The sequence below is a fragment of the Cydia splendana genome, chromosome 17 (genome assembly GCF_910591565.1).
Source record: "Cydia splendana chromosome 17, ilCydSple1.2, whole genome shotgun sequence".
NCBI lineage: Eukaryota > Metazoa > Arthropoda > Insecta > Lepidoptera > Tortricidae > Cydia > Cydia splendana.
This window is the reverse complement of record NC_085976.1, coordinates 12,601,877-12,625,287: the sequence shown is the minus strand read 5'-3', so window position 1 is coordinate 12,625,287 and position 23,411 is coordinate 12,601,877. Positions and strand designations below refer to the sequence as shown.

Genomic DNA, 23,411 nt, shown 5'->3' with positions numbered 1-23,411 from the left:
ATAAGATATCTTTAATTTGTAATACATATAATGACTTGGCAATCGCATATAATGCTTTACTCGTACCGTACTCGTAAATACGTGTAATGCTCAAACTGCAATTAGCGCTAGCGTTATGTTCAATTAGAATTATTTTTATATGTTATAGGTGACGATGATCCTTATGTCATTATGCAGCCGTGCGATGGCCAGGTCATTATATGTATTACAAATGAAAGATATCTTATTGATACTGCTTTAACACCCCCTGGCACTGATTAAAATAACCGACTTGGTTTCACATTACATCTCAAAACTTTTCTGTAGTAGAAGCGTTGCGAGACTTGCACCTTTTTACATGTAATGTTTTTGATGGGATATTATATATACATAATAATAAATCTGAAGACGGTCGAAAGTCTGTACATGGAAGATAATTGAAAAAAAGTTGGCTGGGGATACTTAGAATCGATAAAAGAACACGTTCCAAAAGTTTTTAGAATTTTTGTCTGTTTGTCTGTTTATCTATCTGTTTGTCTGTTTATTTGAACGCGCATCACGTGAAAACGGCTGAACGGATTATGACGAAAACTTTATTAATCTGTCGACAAAATCCCCGGCCAGGTTATAGGCTATAAAAATTCAACCCCTAAAAGAGGGGGTAGCCACAACACCCGATTGACTTAAGTTTGCCCCTGAATCTTATGGCGCTACTTAGGAAGGAGGGGCAAACTTTTTTCAAATATGTGCTACCACTATTGAGTACCCTGGTAAACTTACAGATGGCGCTGAATTTAATACGTTAGAAAGATTTTGCCAAATTAACTCTAAGTTTAGAAGAGTGGGTAGTGTGGGTACGGATATCAACAAAAATAACTGAATAATTATGTTGATTTAATAAATTAATAATACAACAAAATTAAACGACATTAAATTAATTGCCCCTCATTGCACAGTGCCATCTTTTGGGGAACTGAGTAAACATTAAGTAATCAAGAAAACTAAAAATGAGTTTACATAGTTACGTAGTGGTAAAATAAACACACATATAAACACGCGTATAATTGTATAATTATTTAAAATTATAAATTTTCTCCATCATGAATTATAACTAATCGTAATTATATCGCACCCATATCAAATCCATATTCATACTAATGGGGCTGTCCATAAATTGCGTTATCGATTTTTGACGATTTTTGACCTCCCCCTCCCCCTAAAATCATCCAAAAATCATGCTTCGAATGACCCGTTTCCTCCTTCGTCATGCTACCATCATCCGATGTCCAGACCCCCCCTCCCTAATTTGAAATGACGTAATTTATGAATAGCCCCTATCGCCTACGGGTACTTTGACAAAAAAACATTGACCTCTGTCATTTGCAGTGCCGGATTAACCATTTTAGGCAAAATAAGCACTTGCTTAGGGCACCACGTCTAGGTGGCACCAAAACCGTAGGCAAAAAAAGCGCAGGGCTGCATCAGCATTGCAGTCGTCGTGGAGTAGGTAACTACATGAAACTTTTATTCGTGTACAAGTACCCATCTAATAACGAAGGGTCGTAGGGTTCAAGTAAGAGAGTGAGGGTACGTAAGAACATCTCCAACGTAGGCTTTCAATTTGTACTTACGCGGAGGCCCTTAAAGTCATGAAAAAAAATCTTGCTTTCGGGCTTACGGCCAGCCGATTTTTTCGACATAGGTTACCGATTTTATAGCGAATTTTGCTCTCTTGCACGCCAGATTTGTCGGCCAACCGAGTTGCTCCTTAGCCGCGATCCTGAGACCTAACTGTCAAAGTGTTATAAGGGGCCCCGTGAAAGCCGAAAACTAAAAGCATCCTATCAAGTAGCGCTTTCGAGTGAAGCCAAAGAGCGAGCAGTAGAAGAGTCGTGATTACATGCATAGATTCGATTTCAAGCCACTCTTTTGCAGTTCGGCGTAAGGTCTTATGCGAGGTCTTCTGCCTTATGGCAAAGTTGATCTTCTGCCTTAATTACACTTGGGCGTGGATCCAAATCCAAGCTTTCCTCTTTCGCAGCTGGGCCTTCTGCCTTGCTCATACTTCGCCAATTCAATTCACTTGGTCAATTCCAAGCTCTGCTTTCTTGCATCTTTTCTGTGTGAAAACAACCTCGCTGAGACCCTTAAATGTCGAGCCCTATGCGAAGCTAGGCTGATAGAAAACTGTCCCATCTCTTCTCTGTATGAAATCCTGGATTCGCGCCTGGTTGGGACTAAAAGTAAAAATGTACAACTGTCTATCAAATTTCGTTTTTATATCGAAAAATTTTCGCGCCCGCTTCGCTCGCGTTTTCAATTACTTTCTAAGATATGGTGATTGCAGCAGCATTACTCTGTTGCAACGTTACTGCTGCAGCACTGTCAATTTTCGTGATAAAATGATGTGACTGATTTCCTTAGTCTTAAGCTTTGACGTCATTTATTTTTAATTTAATTTATTACTAATAAGTAAATGTTATTATGTTGCCTTATAGACTAGCCTAGAATAGAATAGAATAATAATAGTATTGTGTGCCCTAACAGGGTGTCATGATCTGACTATATATAATGTAACACCCAATGTACATGACAATACAATATGAAATAAACAAGAAATAAAAATGTACAACTGTCTATCAAATTGCGTTTTTATATTATCGAAAAAATTTTGCGCTCGCTTCGCTCGCGTTTACAATAACATTCTAAGATATGATAAAGGTGACATTCGGGTGGCGACTGCAGCAGCATTACTCTGTTGCAACGTTACTGCTGCAGTACTGTCAATTTTCGTGATAAAATGATGTGACTAATTTCCATTTTCAGCTGTAATGCGGCAATGAACGTCACTCAACTTACCAAAAAAATTCAATGTAATCTCGATGACCCTAGGGAGAGTGGGCACCATGGTCTAGAAATGCTTAGGGCATCAAAATATCTTAATCCGGCACTGGGTGTTTGCGGAGTCGAACGATTTGGGACTCGCATTTAATACGCCTTACCATGCCTTCCAGAAAAAAATCCAATCATTCGCGAAAGTCTCGCAACGCATTGAGGTTACAAGGGGCACGTGGTCTTCCTCAGGAGTCTGAAGAAGACCGCGCTCTAGCCAGGCAGGCCGCTTCGCTTTCGCTCGCGCGCGTATACCTTACTGTATCGTCCGATATACATCTACTACTCTGTCGTTTAAATCACGTGTAAAATTTGAATAAGGGCGAAAAAAACTATTGATTATGGAGTGTAGTTTTATTTAGTGGTACCTAATTGTAAAATATTTTATCTGGACTGCAGTCCTCTAGCATATACATCTGTCAACTTTACTTCAAGTCCCGCCTCCAGGGGAGAGGGAGAGAAATTAGGATTAGAAATTAGCCGCTTACTGACACAAACCGAATTCCACGCGGGCGGAGCCGCGGGCACAGCTAGTTAATAATATTAACAGGGATATAAGTATAAGACTTCGCTCAGTGGCTCCACCTATAACAATGACGACGAAATGTTTCAATGTAAATTCACAATATTTTCTACAGCCGACCAAAGAAACTTGTAATTAGCGGTATCTTCAAGCTCCCTACACGTAGCGAACTGATGTCAGCCTCGCTCGGAGTCTACGAGATGGCACTACTAACTAGAAAACTAACGGCAAAAACATCAAACTAAATAAAACGTTACGTTACAGACGTTACAGAGATCCCTACTTACTATATTTATGGCTGGTAGATTTTAATCAGTGATTAGTAAATAATGAAGACTGGCAATGTCCATAAAATATTAAGAAAATTATATTATAAAGATACTGGTAGGTGAGTGGCTTTCGAAGTAAGATGCGTATCTAATACAGGTATTTAAAAACTCTTCGCTTTATACAAGTACCTACTTAATACAATATGTACCTACGCTCAAAAATATTGGTATGGTATGAAACATTACCTATTAGGTATACGTATAAAATATGGTCTATAATATTTAGGTAAGTATATTTTATAAAGTTTCAGTAACTATACTACTTACAAATGTCGATTTTTTAAAACTATTATGTCAAAAGACATAGGTAAGTATGTGAAAATATGTTGTTTTGATATCGTAACTAAGTAGCCAGTATGTACCTAAATATGTGTAGGTATATAAATCGCTTGCATCTATTGTCTATCTGTGTAATTTGGGTAAATGCAAGATAGGATAATTTAGGAGATGCGTCGAAACATTGCTTGCGCTATGGTTTCTAAAGAAAGGAAAGTTGGCAGACGCATTGTCTCGCTCGGCTACTTGTAGTCTGGCGCTGCTTCGATCGCCATGAGCATCGTAATGAGGTCACGTCAGGACGACCTTCAGCACACGGGACTAGCGCCGCGAATCCGCCGTTTCAGGCTCTTGCAAACAAAGACCTAGCCGCAGTCTAGGCCGTCTAGATAAAGCCTGTTGTTGACAAAGATAGAAAAATCTACAAATAGAGAATGTGACCTGACATTAGATATGTAGGATAGGTATGTAATCTAGAACTAGGTGGAGCTAGAAATAACAAAGAACGATGACCCGTTTAAAATCAAATGGAAATACAATTATACATTTCCTTTGACGCTTTTGACAATACCATTTCCAAGAACTAAATTGACATAGCGCGCGTAGGCGGGAAACAGATAGCAGCAGTGAATTAGTTAAGTCAAGTAGTCTATTAGTGACTAATATAACGACCAATGAATTTCTAGGAAGAGGGAAAATTAATATGAGGGATGTATGGGGACGGCGACGGCTGCAGCGACGGTGGGGCCTGGTCTCCGGTGGATGAGTATAGCGTGTGATTGAATGGGCGCTGCGTCGCTGCGACGGGCGCCATTGAGCGCGGCGGTGGCGCGGCGGCGGCGCGGGCTGCGCGCAGCCGCGGCTTCGATCGGCGCTGGGCGACGGCGGCGCGTTGCATAACCGTGTGGCACTCCGCGCGCGACCCCGCACCGAGCGCCCGCGAGCGCCACGCGCAGCCCCGCGCATCCTCGCGCTCTTTACGTAACGCGCGTCCAGCCCCCAGGGCCAGTGTTTAGCTGTACGCATAAGTGGTTCAGTTGGTGGAGCGCCTGGCTGCGGGCGACGGCCGGTTCGCTGGTAGGTGGCTAGCCGCAGTGCGCGCGCTCTTTGTCCGGGCGCGTGGCGGCGGCGGTGGCATCGCGTGCTGAATAATTGACGCGGAGGCTGTCCGGCGCTATCGACCCCCTCGCGTGACTCGCGCTATTAGCGCGGCAAGGACGGTCGCCGCGCGGGCTGCGGCACTCGCCGCCGCCGCCGCCGCCGTCGCCGACTCGCTGCTGTGCTCTACCCGACCGACCCCGCACCACTATCCCTGACGCTTCATCTTTCTGCCGCTTCACCCACTTACCAGCCTGCCTGACCTTGCTGCCACTAGTCGCAACACTATGCGCCTAACCCATGCTACACCTATTAAACTCGCCATGAATCGTGAACAAAGTGGACTATTTCAGTTCCGAGAATAACTATTCAGTTTCCGTTTGTCATGTTTACAGCGTGACAGCTGTCAGGTAAGGTTCGATCGATTACATACAAACGGAAAGCCCGTCATGAGTAGGTTTCCTGTCGAACGGCATATGACATGTACCTACCTATATACAGACACAAACGTTGATAGGTATAGTTTGTAGTTTTAGGTAGGTACGGAAATACGAATATGTCAAATATTCTATTCACAAAGCATTGTGGATACGTCTCTTGGCGAGAGAACATTGCATTATACCGTTAAACTATAGGTATACAAGTGAAATTGACTAAGTTACGTAAAAGTTTTTCCGTTTCACCGGAGCCCACACGTCAGTTATATAAGTTTAGTGAAAAATGATACTGAAGTAAGAAATCGAATGCGTAATGTACTAATGTAGATTACCTGATTCGATCCACGTTTTATCGCATGTGACGTAACACCAAAGGTAGTTTCTAAGAGAAGTCGAGAGATTTCAAAAGTAAGGATAAGTAGGTATATGATTCGCGATTAGTTCGAGACTTTAGGGCGCCAACCGCTACGGTAGCCTAGCGTAGCTGGTCTACGTACGTCATACGTAGCGCGCTACGCGTTCCATAGCGCTACAACCCACCATCATAAACACAGTACTGTTTCTACCACCCTTAACTGATAATAGGCTTTATCTCGTGGCAATAAGGTCCACGAATAGTCAGTTAACTATGTTGACGATGGTACGATCACTATCAAGTCCGTAGTATCTGTCTCTTACTAGCAAGTTTTCACCTGCAATAGGGACGAATACCTACTTTAATTCTAGCGCAAATACAATCTATAAATATGATAAATATAGAATTTTGCTATAAATACTTCAGTATACATAAATATATTATGTAGTTACCTACTTGGAAGTACATAGTACCAGGTTATGTTATGACTATCACGTACTGGAGCAATATTTCCTTGATTACTTTTTGAGCCGGGGCTTTGCTGAGTTTCCTCGAAGAGCAAGTTATGTAGTTTTCTGTCATTGAATTACGTTTTATCCGTATTATAATGAAATAATAATATTAAATTTCGTTCTTGAGTAAATTTGTAATCGATGAAAATACAACACAAAGAGTTGTTCTAATGAACTAATGAACTATTCTCGTCCTGCTAAATATGATGTTTAAAGGACATATTCCATTTTTAGAAAGTTATGAATAAAAAGCCTGGATAGGTTGAGGTTACACTGAAAATTCTTTCTTTTTACTTAAAACGTGAACCAAAGGAAAATGAACTCTATTTTCCAAATATAAAAATAATAAATGATAATAATTAGCCTATATACGTCCCACTGCTGGACACAGGCCTCCTCTCAAGCACGAGAGCTATAGTCCCCAATGCGGGTTGGGGACTTCACATACACCTTTGAATTTCTTCGCAGATGTATGCAGGTTTCTACACGATGTTTTCTTTCACCGAAAAGCTAGTGGTAAATATCAAATGATATTCCGTACATAAGTTCCGAAAAACTCATTGGTACGAGCCAGGATTTGAACCCACGACCTCCAGATTGAAAGTGGATTTTCCAAATAATTTAATTTAAATTTCAATGGCTTAAACTGAGTATGGTGGGCAGGACAAGGCTATAGTTGGGTGGTTTCACGGTCAGAGTGTACAGCGTAGTAGTATGTACTGTAGTCTTTAGTACGGTAGCTAAAGCCAGTCAATCTGCCCAATACCTACTTTAAGACCCTTTAACCTCTTGTCACCCACTGTTGAGTAAAGGCCTCTCTTCACCACATTTTAACCGAAGTAGGTACATAATACATCCCTAATATAACCTGCATACATCTGCGAAGAAATTCAAAGGTGTATGTGAAGTCCCCAATCCGCATTGGGCTAGCGTGGGGACTATAGCCCAAGCCCTCTCGCGCATGAGAGGAGGCCTGTGCCCAGCAGTGGGACGTATATAGGCTGAAATGATGATGATGATCAGGTACATAATAGTCGTACCTATACATAATTACAGTGAAACCTGGTTAAGTGGGACCTGGATAAGTGAGAAACCTCTATAGCTGGGACTCATGATGCGCGCCCGACACTTTAGCACTGAATTACCTCTGTTAGTGAGATAAAACGAACCTCTATAACTGGGATTAGTTGTTGTGATTTTATAGTCACATTTACCTCTATAATTGAGACAGAGAATGTATTTTACCTCTTTTACTGAGACTATATTTATAAGATTACATTTTCCTAATTGTTTTATTTTAATTTTATACGAATTACCTCTGTATCTGAGATAACGTCAATCTATGACCTCTCTAACTTGGACTTTATTGATCTATTTCCGTATTCTTACTAACTCTTAGTCTATCCACAAATTCCGCATTTGCTTAATTGTGTCTAAACGACTTCAAGTTTCATTTAGTTACTTTATGTAGTTAAAACTATCGAAACGAAAGCTAAAATCTTGATAAGTAACCAGAATAAACAAATTTTCATTTAATATATTTCTAAGACCCAATGAAGTCCGTATAAAATTTAATTGAAAAAATCTATTCATTCAAAATAAATTAAAAGAAATATTTAAACAGACTTAAAAAATATTTAGTGACAAGGATTATTTTACCTAAACATTTAAAGATAATTACAAAATGCCGTATTAACCACCTCTATAACTGAGATATATCCTCTATTCTCACCTCTATTAATGGGACCCTCTGTAAATGAGTCAGAAATTTATTTGTACCTGGCTAACTCAGAGCCTGGGTAAGTGGAATACCTCTTTAAGTGAGACAAATCTGCTCGTCCCTTGAAGTCTCACTTATCCAGGTTTCACTGTATATGGTAACTTCAAATAGGTATACAAGATATCCCGTGACTTGCTTTTAGAATGTTAAATAATCAATTGTTCATTTTTTAATTCAGCTTTCTAGGAAAGCTATTAGGTATCATTAGGAAGTATCGATTAACTGATAGGTAACGTTTAAATGTAGTCGTCACGAAGCAGTTTAAAGTCTAGATATCTGCATGACCTGTTTGTTACTAGGTCAGTTACGTACTTTAATGTTATGATTAGCTTGTTAACTATCATGCTATCCTTCTCCCTTACAAAGCAAGCCTTGCAAGTCAGCAAGCGGTACGCATTGACCAATTATGAGCTGTTTCCCACTGACGTCCCGTTTTTTGCGGGTACGGTTTTTTCTAGGATCCCGTTTTAGTAGTATAGGTGCTACTATAGTAACTTTCACACGAGGATTCTGTTTGCGGGATCCTGCATGCATGCAAACTGGATCCTGCAAAAAACCGTACCCGAAAAAAACTGGACGTCAGTGGGAAACAGCTCTAACTAGAATTACTATAGAAGTCAGAATTCTATAGTAATTTTAGTTCATTTACTCAAAAATTAACTGGCGTGGTTAGTGCTGCGAGCGACTCACGGCCCGATTCGAACTTTAATATACGTCAGTTAATAGATCTAGAAACGATATATCAGTGTCAAATGTGACGTTTCTTCAAACAAAAACATCACTTTTGACACTGGGCCCGATTCGGATTTTGAAATAGACATCTACTAGATAGGTATCTTTTAGACGGATTTTATTTTAGCCAATCAAAACTTTTAGACCAATTACAACTTTTTTTAACAGCGGAAAATTGTGTACCTATTGGGTTATATTCAGAGCCGCGGGCGGGGCACATTTATGGAGAAGGAATAAATTGACAGTGATACATGTCAGATATCATAAATGTCAGCATGTGGACCATGTACTAAGTGTTTATTCCGTGGAGTTTTTTCATATTTTACGTAACCGCGAACATCAAAAATTGAAGATGCATCTCTGTATTTATCGCTCATGTCCTATTTTGTGAGAAAGAGGCAGAGATAGATGAAACTTCGATAAGTATTAAGTCCTACTTAAGGATTTACAGGACTACTAAAAATAATTGCCTAAGCTTTAATTTTTTTACTGCGCATAAGGTACCAACGTGCTACGGAACGGTAAACATTTGCTGCGAGCTACAGCGTAGCAGGGAAACTGGACAAGGTCTACTGAATAAGGGATTCATAAACGCGCTACAAACCTCAATTAGCTAATAATCGTTTGTCTTTATCTGTCATTTTGACTTTTGTATTTGCAAGAAAGGGATAAAACATAATTTAACTAAATCAGGCCCGTAAAGTTTTATGAATTAACGGGTACATATATAAAATTTATTTTAGGTTGATTTGCAGTTAGTAATTTTTAATCGATTTCAAATTTTCGAAGGAGAAGGTTCTCAATAATTCGTCGGGTTCTTTTTTAGGTATGTTCACCGATTTCTCGTCGGTGGCAAACAAGCAAACGGCCCGCCTGATAGTAAGCAGTTACCGTAGTCTGTGTACAGTCACCTTCAATAATATGTTACACAACGAAGGCCACAAAAATATCTGACATGATCTTCTTTGTAGAGCCATAAGAGCGTGTCACATATTTTTGCGGCCTTCGAAGAGTAACATATTATTGCAGGTTTATTTGTTTATTTGTTTATTTTATACATACCAGCACTTACAGATAAACCTTACGTGCTAATAGTGTTGTGAATATACATTTTAATAAGTATTTTATACAATTCTATGACAGGTGACTGTACACAACTACAACATCTAGATCCGTTTAGTAAATTCCTGTTTTGTTTTGGATAAATAATTTATTTATCACAATACTCACCGGAGTCACTCTTAACTTAACTACTTTTATCATATTTAAACACTTAGACACACAGAGCGGAACAATAATGTCAACAAAATGTGGATCAGAATGACATTAGCTGCAAATTTGCATTGATGATAAAAACGCTTACGTAAATTTTGAGTCAAGATAAATGTTTTGTACGGAAAAGAACTTACTGTCGTAAGCATTAAGTGTCAAATTTGTAAACATTATTACCAACACTGTTAAAACTTTAAGTCCGATGGCACTAAACGTAACTTCACCTTTGTATTTACGTCAAACAACGTCAAACGAGAATAATGAACGAATGGAGTCCCTTTGGTACATTTTAATAGGTATTACTGTACAGAAAAACCGAAGTAATAAATGAAACAAATTTAATTTGATCGGGAGTTCAAATAAAATTAATTCATGGTAACAACCCGTGTAAGTGATCATAAAATAAATTTATAAATTTATTATATTTTCCTTGAAATAAATTCAACTTATTAAATAACTGTGTATTTTAGATCTACATCGATCTTCGCACTTTCGTTCTTTGCAATATAGTGCACGGGGACATTCAGGTCGCTACTGGTACTGATTGGTTATGGTCTTTATCAAAAAAATCCTGTGGTTGTCACTGTGTTCAGACAGGTTTAACATTTACAGTTAGTCGATGTAAGCCCTGTCGTGTATATGTCGGAAACAGGGAAATGCGCCGAACACACAAGTGCCGTTTTGCCTTATTTAAAACTGCATCACCCCTATCTCTTGCTATAATAGCAGTCCACTCTGCACGTCGCATAGGTTTTCTTGGAAATCTTGAATTTAAACATAATATTATATCTTACGAATTCCATATAAAAATAAAAAAGTATTGGCCTCACATCGACTCATTAGATTTTTGTTCCTTCACATCCCTTCTTTGGTACTAACAAAATAATTTATTCAAAATCATGAAATTACCACCAGATTACATAAATTATGTAATGCTATCCAAAGAACTAACCGAAAGAAATACATTCCATGCTTTTTCCTCGTTTTATCATTGTTGTTTTTGCATATTTTTACGACCATTTTACGACATTGTTGACAACTTCACATTTGAGCGGTCCATACAAGACTAAACGAAAAAGTAACGCGTGATCTGTTTTAACGTTACTTTTGCGGGGCCATTTTTTGCGGCTGATTGGGTATCCAGTTCTTATTCTATATCAATGTATTTAAAATAACCAAACAATCATTTTTATGGCAGTTATAAGTAGGTATATTTGTTCGCAAATTTTGACACAATTGGCACACGACGCCAATTGTGTCAAGTGATGCCATTTTCTAGCCAAGAAAGAGTGAATAGGCATGGCATGTACTTATTGTACGCTATTGCCAAACAATGTAACGAATTGTTATAATTGACACATAAAAAAAAAACCTATTCGTGACTGAACTACGAAAAATACAGAATGTCATTATCTAGTTATCTACCAGTCGAATTAGTAATATCATAGAGAAATATAGTAAGAATAGAGTGCTCACTCCATACATCAGATTTGGTACTAAAAAGACTATTATTTTCGCAGTCGACATCTAGCATCGAGTAGCGGAATTATCAGTACCGCTACTTGATACTAGAATTCTCTAGTGTCGCGACTCACGAAAATTGTATTGAACAACAATTTAAAACTAATATTAAAAGCAGAAGGAGTTGAAAATAGAGTTCCGGTTATAATATATTAGCTGGAAATTGTTGAGCATTACAGGCCTATTCGGATTTCGAGATAATCACAAGATCTTGAGACGATTTAGAGATCAACTAGATCTACATTAGATATCGACTAGATGTGACTTGGATATCTAAGTCATAACTTGTCGAAATCGTTCAAGAGGACCTCCAGAATCGCGGTAACGTCAAATTTGACATATCTATCTTACAAATATCTTTAAATTATCCGTATCGTAACTTGTTGAAGTCTAGTAGAAATCTAATTCATTTTCCGAATCGAGCCGTTAGACTTTTTGGTCGTTGCAACATCTATTGTCAAGTAGCAGTACTGATGTATGGAGTGAGCACTCTATATGTATTTTTTTCTCTATGCTAATATCGATCCTAATATATTCAAAGATGGCCGTTAAAGTAGGTATCTAGCGTGATCTCTGCGTGAAGACAATACGCATTAAGAATTTATACGAATTCTAACCTTCAAAGGCTTTCAAGAATTCTTTTTTCTTTAATCGAAGCGTTGGAATTGCATTCATTAGAGCTGCCCGCCGCCTCTATTGATCTTTCGTGTCATTGATTACTGGAATATACGGTGAAACTATTGTCATTTCATAACTTAATAGGTGAGCACATAATTTTTTTTAGGTAAGCTTATTTAAATAAAACAGTAATAACACTAATAACAATTTATATTACGATACAAGTGTGAAAAGTAGGAAATTCGCAACGAGTGGCGATAAATTGAAACGCGACCGAAGGTAATGTTTTAAATCGGCACGAGTTGCGAATTACCTTTTCGCACGTGTATTGTACAACGTTTTACAGTAGCTACATATGGCCCTTTAAATTTTTGACAAAGGCACGTATTGTCCGTAATCCCGCCCTAGGGTGGGAAAGTAGCACCATATGTACCTACTGTAAAATAATTTAGATATCGTTTTGATGTCAAGTGAACATTCGAATTGGCCTCGCAGGCGCGCACCTGCGCGCGTATTGGTTATTAGGCACGCGTTCTTACACCGGAACAATAAATTACTCCATTTTGGCGTTCCGGCTTAAATGAGCTTCGAGTAGCTTACAGATTGAGCTACGTCGCTGTTTTACCAGTTTCAAAACAAGGAGAAAATTATTAATAGGGAATATTAAAATAGAAGCAGTTATGCATCGCTCCCATACATAACCCAAAAAAAATTTATTAAGCTATGAGCTTCATGTTCCTTGAGTAATTCTAAGCATTTCAAGTCTGAGAGGCAATAAGAAATGTGCGTCTAGTCGGGGAGGGCGGGGTACAAATTTGGCCGCCACCCGTCATCTTTAAAAAAAATCTTTTCTAGTCCTGGTGGCCACTAGGGCAAGTTTGGTATCATTTTCGTATAAACCGATTCATTGCCGATATTAGTTTTTTTTTCAGTTTCATAGTAATTTTACAAGAAAAACGTCAAAAGGTGAAAATTTTGGTTGGATATTTGCTTTGAGAGCTAATAACTTTTGTATAGTGACTATGGTTTACTAAACAAATTAGTGCCGCATTCTGGCAGAATATGCAAGAGCGATAGAGAGGCAGATACCGATACCGATTTTTGATTTTTGGATGGCGCGAATACTGAAGTCCGCCAATTGCGGGCTTCTTTATCTTTTACTCCCAGTAAGGCGTAATTAGAGTGACAGAGAAAAATGCCTACAATTTGCCAACTTCGGTGTTCGCGTTACTTGCAATAGGTCCCCAACTATCACTTCATTAGGTACATTTTATTTCCAAAATAAAAAAAATTGTAACAATGAGACGTTTTGTGTATGAACAATACTCATTAAAGTGCTAAATATATTGGACCAACTCATGTGTCATATTTTTTTTAGAATATCATAATTCTGGCAACCCTTAATAATTTATATGATGGCATCTAACATCACTGACCAGAATCTACTAGGTAGGTATATTATTATATTAACCAGATTTGACTGAACATTGTTTTGATGGCTATCAATTTAAGCGACAAAAATTCCATGATTTCTCCGAACATTTTAGAGGAGCATACGTATGTATAGGTCATATCGATAGCTCAAAATGTCAGCAATAAAAATTCTTCTTGCTTGTTTCAAAAAAAGAAGTCGTTCTATAAACTATTACCTATTTATATAGATTTAATTGAATTTAGGTCGTGCGAACGTGTCGTGTTAGTGAATTTTAGTGATCGTTAAGTGTGTGGAGAGCTCGCCCAGTCGGTCACACCTCTCCAAACTCATAACGCTAAACCTAGTTTCCTCGTTACCTTTTTATTATATACTTTATCATAAACTCAATTTTACTCAGAATTATTTTACAAATGAAATCAAATTTTAAAGTTTCCTATTAGTATAATTTTTGTAATGTGCATCATGTAGAGATGATGAGTTAACGTAATTTTTAAACAAATAGGCATGGGGATGACTTATATACTTAATTACTTATCAATATTATATTTCCTGGGTCCGGTTTCTTTATTACGTAGTAAATAGCTAGAGCTTAGAATTGCTAGAAGGCAGTACCTAAGGTTGCTGGTATGCTCGAAGTTAGACTTAGACTTTTGTTACCTTAAAGTAATTCTGTTTACTTAGGCCCACTTGCACCATCCCAATAACCCGGGGTTAAGCCGTTAAACCGTTAACCCATTGTCGAATTGTACTGGTAACCATGGTAACTCCAGGTTTAAGCGGTTAACCCCAGGTTAGTGGAAAGGTGCAAGTGAGCCTTACTTAGTTTCTTTTTTATTTTAAAAATAGAAACCGCTGAAAACTTAAACAGAAACAGGATTATGGAATTATTTAACAATTATAAAACTCCTCATATCCTTAGAGACTTTCTTTAGGCACCCCAAAATACATGAAACTCGCACTAGTTAATATATGTCAGTACGAGGCAGATGGAAAGAAAGTAAGTTACGTTCACGCTATCGTTTATTTCAGTGCCAAACTGGTGGTAGATGTAGGGTTACCAGATACAAATTTAGAATTTCCTGTCAAAATTCCTGATTTCCGAATATTTTTCCTGACATTCATATTTTTGACGAGAGGGGGGGGGGGATTGTCTAGCCGTTAGCGATGGCCACCCGATTGAGCCGATAGCCGCGTTTTATATTTAAGATTTATTAATTTATTATTTGTATTAATTTAAGTAAATAAAAAGGTACTTTATAAAACAGTCTATCAATTCAAAAAAATCCTGACATTTTTCATGTTCCGTCCCCATTCCTGACAAAAGGCCAAAATTCCTGACATGTCAGGAAAATTCCTGTCATCTGGTAACCCTAGGTAGATGTACAGGTAATTTACGAGTGCTTACAGGCAATAGAATTTTACGCCTTCGGATTAAGTAACGGACAGGAAAACGAGTAGGTGTAATAATTACTTATTACTTAGCTACTTAATAGCTAGCTGTGACACAACTTGTTATACAATTCGTGTAGCTACTACTGACTACTGACCTCGCCGTCACGTAAATATTAGTGAATTTGTCATATTTGTAGCAAGCGCACGCTACACTCACGTCATGTCACGACTCACGAACGTTTTCCTCAACGGGTGGAAGTATTAATAATAATAAACTTCCGGATAGTAATTTCTACCGTTAATATTATTTGCAGTTAGATAGAATTACCCCTTGAGCATAATATGAAGCAGAAACATCTCCACTTTATGGAAACAAGTTGGGCTATTACGTATGAACAACAGTAATTAGTCGTTGTTAATACAAAATGATTATGGACACCGAGTAGTCGTAAAACTGTTTACGATTATGAAATATTAAAATCATAAAATCGAAACAATAGTCCCAAAATAGGACATTATGCTCCTGATTATATAGCCTTAGTTTTATTACTTATTTAACGAATGTATGTGATTACTTAGAAGATGCATCAAATACTGTCTTGGATCTACTGGTTGGATCTATAGAGAATGAAGGGTATTGTATTGATTGCCTCAGTAGGTACAATGAAGTCTACATAACTTACTCGTGATAGTTCTCTACGCTATGTACACTATTTGTTTTTACATATAACATATTACTTACCGCAATCTTTTCACTTATCTATCCAAAAAGAAATATTTGGCTGGAAGGAGACGGCGAGCATGTACACTTGACTGTAACAAAAATTTGCAAATGTTAACATCCTTGAATCGAAAATGATTTAAAACATTCTCAGAATTTAAAAAAAAACAACCTCTGTTTCGCCACCATGCCTGGACGAGCTACAATGATACACCTGATGAAGGGCGACCTACCCTCTGTCACTAAAACGAAGGCTCATCTCCAAGGTGCGTACTTACTGGAAGTAACCCAACCTATGATGCTCAGACTTGGTCTACATGACATCAAAGCTCTCCAAACTGCCTCTACGTTACGGGTCTATATCCCCACACATGCCTGGTTTAACCCATTGGTTGACTGATAGAGAATACCTTAAGTCCGCCATTTGTACCTTCATGTAAAGTGCAATAAAGATTAAAATAAATAAAAATTCCTATAAAATGATTAGGCTCGAAAGAGCCGAGAGTTTTATTTTATGGAGATACAATACATAATATTATAACCACACCTTCATAGGGATAATATGAAAATTATTTACCTTTTCATGTAGGCTCCACAACATATTATTTAATCTATATTTTGCTTAAGGTAGAATGCTTGATATGTACATTTTGTCGATTTTATCATTTTTACGTTCAGTTTTTTTTCTTACACATTGACACCGATTTTGTTACAATTATTACCTGTATTTCTGGATCATGGTTTATATAATGGTTTCAGTATGGTTTCAATTAAATCTAGATCTGAGCTATTTCATTCATTTCATTTTATTTATTTTCCGCTTTAACAGCTTGATTGACTACCAACGTTATTATTTTTCTTAAATATGGTACAGGAAATGATACTGTTAATAGACCTTGACACCTTGACTTATAGCAGCTAATAGACTACACTCTACCTTCCATATTATAGACATTAAGTCTGTCACACTAAAAGAGTTTGGAGCTATGTACCTAAAAATAAAAAAAAACCCAAAGACACTTACTTTTCCAAAAGACAGGTAGGAGCGAAAGATAACAATAGTGTAATTTATAGTTAGTGTTTCGCAAAGAGTAGTATAAGATATGTGTTTCGGGATTTTTCGTAAATTCGTATATTATACTACTCTTTGGGTTTCGTATTCGTACTTGCTTTAACGGCCTGATTCGGATTTTGAAATAGACATCTATTAGATATCTTTTAGACATCACCAAGATACGATAACGATATGTTTAAGATCTAACCTGTCAAATTTGACATTTGCGCGATTCTGCAGATACTCTTGAACGATTTCCACAGGATATGACTTAGAGATCCAATTCACATCTAATAGATTATCTTACTCTATCTGACGTAAAAGCGACATTGGTTGCCCGAATTGCGCTGCAAAAGAGAACTAGTTGATATCTAAACTATAACGTATCTAGAATGGATCTAGTACGTGTCGTCTCATGTGAATATCTTGAAGTTCGAATACGGCAGTAAGTCTTATCGTGTAAACAAACGTGACGTCAAAGTGACATTCCAATCTAAACATCGTAATGTCAGATGTTTTTGAGGTGATCCGTTCGTTACTGCGATTATTATTATTAATGAAATTCTTAATAGAAATGATATTTTTCAGTGGTTATTTGGTTGATTTCAATACTTTGCAAGTTTATGTATACAACAACATTTTAAGTGATGATTATTGTGTAATTCCAGAGAAGTGTTTTCGTGAAATGTTTTCGTGAAGTGTTTGTTTACATGATAGGACAAGTAACGATGAATACACTTTAGATAAGTATACAGCCGAACTTAAGGATAATATACCTAATGTCTACATTTTTAAACATTTGTTTATGACCTATGGTATACATATCTTGATAACATATAAACTCTACTAATATTTTAAAACCCTGGACATAATAAACAATTATTTTTACATGTCATATCTCGTCGCCATCTTAGCTGTCCAATTAGATAGCTCATATAACTCCGCAAACACTCGCGAGCGCAATTCCAGTATTTGCAGCGGAAATAAAAGCAATTTCGCTGAAAGCCGCCGCCCCAACCGACGTTCACATATGGTAAATAGATGCACGCACTTGTATAGACATATGGAGGATTCTAGCAGTATGTTACTACGATTACTACCAGGCTGTATTCATCAGCAATAGTATAGAATAGGTAAGTACCCAGCCAGTATATAATACAATAGTACTACAGTCAAGTGTAAGAATATCGGTGCATATAACTTCTCAAAAATATGTCCCATAGTTCTTAATTCGCTGACATAAGAGCTATGGGACATATTTTTGAGTATGGTGTGTGCACCCATATATTTACACTTGACTGTACTCTTTATTGGCATACCTCAGTTAAAGTATACAAAAAAGAAGAAAAAAACATTTGATTAAATGTAGAGGCAGACAACAGGCGGTCTTATTGCTAAAGAGCCAGTCTTTCAGACCTTTGGGGAACAGAAAAATAACACAAACACACACATAGTAACAATATAAGTGTTAACTTTAACAACACTTGTTACCCTAGCCTAAGAAGGATGATGAATAAAGAGAATAATAATAACTTTAACAACACTTGTTAATTAATACCCAAATACTTAAGTATTTCGGGTAAATATCAAATAGAGCCTAGCTCTGTAGATACGACTTAACATAAACGGACGAATAGAAATACGAATTATTAACACCATGCTCTATAAAACCTTGTAATAGAGTTCAGTTTATTTAAGCACCCTTCGGGTATCGTACCGTGATAAACATTAAATTCATAAACGCCTCGACAATTTCATGTCAATATAATATTACGTACGTGATGTTGTGTGGGTGGCTTGATTTAACTATCGGTAGAGTGGCGAGAAATACAAGTTAAGTACGTAGATATCCTTTTTACAACGTATTACCATAGTCATTAGATTTATAGCTGGCCCCGAACGGCTATAGTCATTTGTCTATTGTTAAGTAAAACCGCACGTGCTACTTACCTGCAAAAAAAGGTGTTAATTATTCTAATTGGCACCTGAGCGCGGGCTAGTCCAACGCTCAAAAAAACATGACACATTTTAGACTGGTTCTGTAGCGTTCGACTCGCCTGCACTCAGTAATCGTAGAGGGACCACACACAGCCTCGCAATTTATTTCCATTAGTTCATTTTTAATCTTATTGTAATTTCCATAGGAGTTGTAATTCAATAACCGGTTAAAGTGACCGAACGAGTTTTTTTTTATGCAGGTGGTAGCACGAGCGGTTTTACAATAGACAAAGGATTAGCTGCTCGGGGCCAACTACAAATCGAAAGACTATAGTCAAAAACGTTGAGATACACGTATACCGGTTTGTTTGCGGCGATCGCTCGCGTACCGCCAGGTAGCGATAGAAAAAACCCAACTTTAGAATGACGAGGTCAACACGGAAGTATATTTCAGGCTACAATAATTATTTATAATCCGCTCGATTATAATGGTGGCTACATGGAAATGTAGTTCAGTAGGTGTTGTGTTGGCTTCATTAGTCAAGGTTATTTTTCAGAAATAATATTAGGTAGGTAGGTATTAGTTATTTCCGTTAGGGGGTGATGTTCAATTATTGTTATTGGTGAATACTTAAAAAATGTACAAATTTGTTTAGGTTGGAAAATATTGTTACATTTTTAAAAGCATGATGTCAATTTTTCATATCAGTTCTTTTTAAAGCTTTTTGCTGTCACCAACGATTACATTAATTTCGAGCGCCTAGTTAAATAATAAATAGAATCTTTATTGCTTTAAACCTTAAACATTAATTTTTTTTACATTATAAAATGTATTAACATTATAAAACAGGTGTATCTGGTTTGTAACACATTTAGGTAGTGGGGTTGAGCCTCTGCCTCCCGAACTAGGTCCAAGCCTGTGACTCGGGTAGTTAATTTATGTTTATCATTAGGTACATTTTATGGTTAGGATTTCTAACCAAAATTGGTAATGTCTCTTTGCCGTATCTGTCGTTAAAGAGTTCGTTTAACCTTAGAAGTTAGATCCTTAATTCTAAGTTGACCACAGTTCCATAAAAAGTATGTATAATATCACTGACACAACAAGGCACAAACGAATTCTAAGTATTTGTGCACCCAAAAGGGCAAGATGTTATGTATATGAGATCCCTACACGATCGTCCCTCGAGCTCCGGCGAGACTGGCCGAGACAGAGGTGTATCCACAAAATATTCCGACCATTCGTAAACCTTCATGCTTGGAAATAAGGTGTACTTCCGGCCAGCTGTTTGTAATGTGACTCGTACACGTAGAAATACGCATAGGCCCGCAGTGGCGCTCGCAGTCAAAACCGAGGGCCTTGAGCCTCTGACGCCGCCCCTCCCGCCGCGCAGCCTTCGCCGCCCCCTCAACCTCTCGTAATTTTTCTCTATTAAACCTAATTGTGTGTTTTACTCTTTGCCGCTGACTTGAAAACAATAAATTACCCAACGATATTTAAGCGTGTAGTTAGAGATAATCTGTTGTAGAGAGGTGTAATATTTTTTGGACGATAGAGCTCTAGAAATCAATGATGCGGATGTAGGTGTCAGGCGTGGAGGGCGGGGGACAAACTTTCAATCTGGCAATCGTATTGAGCTTTAGAATTCGGCTTACACAAGGGAAAACTGATTTGAAAGTTAGGAAGGTCCAACAAAGCTAAGTAAACATAATCAGGAGGTATGTAATTCTGCAGGCACCTGTTGCGAGCTCCGCTGAGAAACTATGATCTGTCAGTGTCAAAAGTTTCGTTTCTGGTTGAAGAATCCGTAACAAATGCAGTTCAAATTCATAACCTGTTATTTACAATCTGAATTCGCCTCCTGTTCGAGTTATTTTATTTACCATCGACTCATCTTTCCTTCTTTGGTGTGACCGTGACGTCAGTCATAGACTCATCGTTAAGGTGCAGTAGGTTCAGCCAGCATAGTTTTTGAAAATTTCTAGCGCTTTTTTAGATCATAATACGGTTGCCAAAAATATGATAAGCCATCTAGATGGCTTTCTTTATAACTTCATCGATTCGAAAGCTGATTTAGTGACTTTCGCTCGTTAGTAAAAAAACACTAAATCAGCTAGCAAAACGCACAAACAATTTTTGCACAAAAGCTAGAAATATGAAACTTACTTCTAAAATGGCACAATTTTATTATGCAACTCATCGATTACTTTTTTTGTTTAAACTAACTGAAAAATAACAATTCAAAAACATGATATCCGCTGACGCTTACGCTTAGAGAGAGAACCTGAACTCACGGGGCCTTAAGTACTAGCAGGAACACTATTCACAATTTCAGTGGAACTCGAAAGTAGGCTACGAACTAAATGTGCCGCGTCGCAACCCTTTAAGGCCCCGTCATCCAGTTTAAATCCAAACAGCGTAGGCCCTCCTAAATAAATTAAAATAAAAGAAACCGCCTTCCAATTCCTATAACCTTCGCTCCTTTGTTGCCTTATCTGGGTATAATTACTGGAACATTCCGTGCACTGGCGGTTTTTGCGGCGACACAGTTGTTGCGATGCGGCACGCCAGAACTAGGTCATTCGGTTTCGTAGAACAGGTGATGTGGGGCCGCCGCCGTGTCTAGTGCCACTGCACTTTTCATTTCAATGCACAATATCGGTGACAGAGCGATGCTCAGACAAACAATAGTTATTTGTTTTACAAGGGGGCAAAGTTGTTGTTTAACCGCTCGTGCTAATATTGATACCCAAGCAAGCGAAAGATTCCAAAATTGAACCACGAGCGTATCGAGTGGCACGAAAAATGGAATCTTGAGCGTTGCGAGGGTTTCAAAGCACGAGGGTTAAACAAAATTTGCCCCCGAGTGAAACACCAAAATTTTCACCACACCAACCCGAAGCAAATATGAAATGTAAAATATCAAACAAAATCAAACCAAATCAAATCCAAATGAATGTTATTAAATATTTATCATCCAAAATCATCATTTAAAAGTCAATTCTACCAGCAAACATAAGAAAACAACTCAAAATTAGCATTCGATTACTTTGCCTCAGATGTGAATAAAATGCAACTTTGCTATCAGTTTTTGAAGTGCAAAGTAAGCCTTTCCGAGCTGGTGTGGTGAAAAAGTACTTAAACCCTAAAGAAACAAAAATTTTGATTGAATTTGAGTTCTACCTCAACTGATATTTTTTTCAATAACCGTACCTAAATAAGTACAGATGTAGTGCATAATTGTTTCTCGGAATCGTTCGTATTTGTCATGCTGCCACTTCAGTCAAGTTCTGTACTTTTTTGTACCGCGACTGACTGAAATATTAAGACACGTTCGTACGTTTACGTGAAAATACGAAGGAAAATAATTATGCACTACGTCTGTTAACTGTTTTATATTTTTACTGAATGTGTAGAGCCGTTTTTGTGAACACGAATCAAATATTTTTAATATACTCAGTACTAGGTATCAAAGAAACCTGCTTGTTTTTAACAGAATACACGGTATATCGATAGTGACCTCTGAGATCACTTGAGGTAGGTAATTGTTATACTGTTTCGAATTAATGTTTAACCTTTATTATTTCAATCTGTTAACAACACTCGTTGTTTTGGCAAGGTTTTATAGTTTTGATGACAATACAATCTGTGTGTGCCAAGTATTTTGTTGTTATTAAAAATAAACTTGCTAATGGATTTTGATCGATCCGTTTTGCTTTTATTCATTTTCTTTGTTCACTGTTTCTTTATTAGCAACGTAACATTGTTGGCGGCCATTCTCAAGGCTTACAAAATGCATCACCACGGGCGGACTAGTCTGGTCTAGCCTATGATTACACTAGTATTGTTTCAATAAATTGGCTGGATCTGAAAAGGATTATTATCTGATTTAGATTATATTAATTCGTCTTTTATTGATTTGTTTTTTTTTTGATAACTGTTACCATAAGGTACGCGTTACGTTCGTAGCCGGTAACACGGGAAAACTCATATACAGCTAAAAGCGCATACGAACAGAGATCCCGCTTAGCAAAGTAAGCTTTTTACAAAGTAGGATGCCGCTTTAGGTTACTGTGGCAGCATTTCCTACCATAAATGTTAAGCCCATAATAATCGAAGCGCGCTCTTATGAAGAAAAGTGTACTCAGAACAGAAATAAATTCGTACAAGATCTCATGGGAAGAAGTGTAGGCGGTACATAAATAGACCGTGTAGTGGGTGCATTAGCTAGTAGGTGGAGCGGGATTCACTCGGAAAGCCACAATAGCACCTCGGAGCGTCTCTCGACGCCTTAAAACAAAGCAACGACGAAAATAGTGTATAATCGAGATTGCCAGAGAGGGATCCGCAGAGGGCTCGTCGACACGCTTTTATTTTATTTTTCGCTTTTGTATTACTTACTCTTTCGTATTTAGCCACTTCGAGCACTTAATTCTATAATAGAACTCATATTTTGTACGAGGTTATATAAAGATTTAACAGTTCTTAGAACGAATGAAAAGTTGGAACAGATACAGGCACAGGTTTCAGTCATATTACAAAACGA

At 37.7% G+C, this 23,411-nt stretch overlaps 1 protein-coding gene across 1 annotated transcript in view; it reads left to right on the top strand.

Annotated features, from left to right (window-relative positions):
• The first annotated feature begins 4,704 nt into the window (after positions 1 to 4,704).
• Positions 4,705 to 23,411, top strand: part of LOC134798821 (sodium channel protein para-like) — a 92,656-nt gene continuing 73,949 nt past the window's right edge. The window contains 1 exon segment of the mRNA XM_063771205.1: positions 4,705 to 5,076. The gene's annotated coding sequence lies outside the window, so the exon portion shown is untranslated.